Consider the following 2,557-nt stretch of genomic DNA (forward strand, 5'->3'; position numbering starts at 1 on the left):
ACTCAAGTTTAGGTGGTGAATCAATGGAAGGACAAAGTGGCGCGCTAGCAATGGGAGGAAGAGGTTCAGGTCGGCTCTTCCAAGGAAGGGAACTCACAGGAGATTGATTGTCAAGTAAGATGTTAACTTCTTCTATGGCCTTGTCTATATCAAAGTTGTCAATGTCAAAATGGGCCAGACATGCCTCTAAGGGGTCATCGGCTAAGATATAGGGAAGGGCTTCCTCTACAAGATCATCCATTTCGTCAATTAGGCAGCACTCGTCTTCCCTCACATGTTGGTCAGCGGCATGAAACACATTCAATTTAATTTTCATGTTCCCAAATGATATATCCATTGCCCCAGTTCTACAGTTGATGCATGCATTGGCTGTCGCTAAAAAAGGACGACCAAGAATCACAGGGATTTGTTTTTTTAGGTTGGGCACATGTTCCATGTCAAGGACGATAAAATCTACTGGAAAATAGAATTTGTCTACCTTGACAAGAACATCTTCAATCATCCCCCGTGGTATCTTCACAGATCGATCAGCCAATTGTAAGGACACCGAGGTAGGTTTTAATTCACCTAACCCAAATTTCTCATAGACTGAATAGGGTAGAAGATTCACACTTGCCCCTAGATCTAAGAGTGCTCGGTCAATGGAGTTATCTCCTATGACACAGGAAATAGTGGGAGCGCCAGGATCTTTGAATTTTGGAGGGGTGTTGTATTGGAGAATGGAACTTACCTGTTCAGTAAGTAAGACCTTTTTAGGCACATGTGTCCTAGATTTTCGCTTTTGGGTGCAAAGGTCTTTGAGAAATTTGGCATAGGAGGGAACTTGTTTGATGGCATTAAGAAGTGGAAGGTTGATTTTAACTTGTTTGAACACCTCCATCATCTCTTCTAGTGAAGTTCCCTTCTTGCCAAAGGGAGTGGGTGCATTAAGTGCTTCAGGAAATGGAGCCTCTGGAGTATGGGTTGTGACAGATGGTGGACTAGCTGAAGAAGGTTTTGGGTTTTCATGTGAAACATTCCTCTCCTCTTCTTCATCTTCCTTATTGTTACCCTCCCCAACCTTATTATCTATTATACGACCACTCCTTAGGGTAGTCAAAGCATTGGCTTGCTCATGATTTAATCGGGCTTCTTGAGCCACATATTGTCCCCTTGGATTACTCATTGGTTGACTTGGAAGCTTACCTTCCTCTCGTTTATTTAATGCATTGGCTAGTTGACCCATTTGGGATTCTAGCTTAGCAATTGATTGTGTGTGAGAGTGCAATAGTTGTGTATTTGCCTCCAAACCTTGAAGGGCAGTCAACACTTTCTCCTCGAAGGCTGTATTTCTTTGGGTTGGAGGGGGAGGGTATTGAAATTGAGTTGAGGGACGGTAGAGATGAAAATTCTGAGGATTTTGAAAATTTTGGGAGAAGGGTTGGGAGGTATTAGAAGCTTGCTGCCTCCAAGAAAAATTTGGATGATTCCGCCATCCCGGATTATATGTATTGGAAAATGGATCATTACCCGGTCTGGGCTGTGTTTGGGCAGCATTGATGTGTTCTTGCACGAGTTCGGGATATTGGGGTGCTGAGGGGCACTCATGAATTGGATGCGATGGGCTAGAACAGATAGCACACACTTGTGCTTGGGAAGAGCTAACGACATGTCCTCCTATCATTAGTTGGTCAATCTTATGGGACAATGCATCTACCTTGCTAGACAGGTCCATAGAATTACTTATTTCACAAATGGTTCCTCTTCTTTGAGAATTCGGGGGTGCTTGACGAGAACATGAAGCATGGTGGAGGGAGTTTTCATTAAGGTTTTCAAATAATTGCCATGCTTCATGCTCATTTCGAAGCATGAAAGTCCCCCCGCATGCAGCATCAATCATATGACGGTTTCGTTCAGTCAATCCATCATAGAAGCATTGCACTAGCTGCCACTTAGGTATTTGATGATGAGGACATTTACGGATTAGGTCCCTAAATCTCTCCCAAGTTTCATGAAATTCTTCTCCCTCAGTTTGGGAGAAGCTTGTAATGGCACGTCTAAACTGGTTCGTTCTTCCTATGGGAAAGTATTTTTTAAGGAATTCTTGTTGCATTTGATCCCAAGAACGAATTGAGTTAGCTTCTAAAGAATTCAGCCATTGTTTGGCTCTATCTTTAAGGGAGAAGGGGAATAATCTAAGTTTTAAAGCATCATCAGTGAAATTTTGAATCTTGACAGTGGTGCAAATCTCAAGGAATTCATCTAGGTGTTTATATGGGTCTTCATTGGTGAGCCCATAAAAAGATGGAAGCATTTGGATCACACTAGACTTTATTTCATATTGTACAGCTGCTACCTCAGGTAATCGAATGCAAGATGGGGAAGTGTAAATGGTGGGAGTAAAGTATTCCCTCAGGAGTTTGGGTTGTTCTTCAGCCATCTTAAGAGGTGGGGATGATCCTAATGTTTTGATCTTAGCTCGAATGTTCCTAAGGGTTCGTTCTATTTCAGGGTCAAAAGGTAATAGGTTTTGTACTCTAGAACGACTACCGTGCATACACTAGTACTCGATCAATCA

The 2,557-nt window shown here is 42.5% G+C and overlaps 1 non-coding gene across 1 annotated transcript; it reads left to right on the forward strand.

Moving 5' to 3' along the window:
* The first annotated feature begins 1,937 nt into the window (after positions 1–1,937).
* On the forward strand, positions 1,938–2,043 carry LOC120108330 (small nucleolar RNA R71). The gene has a single exon (XR_005509723.3). It is a non-coding gene; the product is annotated as a small nucleolar RNA R71 (small nucleolar RNA).
* The last annotated feature ends 514 nt before the right edge of the window (positions 2,044–2,557 follow it).

The sequence above is a fragment of the Phoenix dactylifera genome, chromosome 13 (genome assembly GCF_051530095.1).
Source record: "Phoenix dactylifera cultivar Ajwa chromosome 13, Ajwa_hap1_PhDact_Kaust_v1.1, whole genome shotgun sequence".
NCBI classification, from domain to species: domain Eukaryota; kingdom Viridiplantae; phylum Streptophyta; class Magnoliopsida; order Arecales; family Arecaceae; genus Phoenix; species Phoenix dactylifera.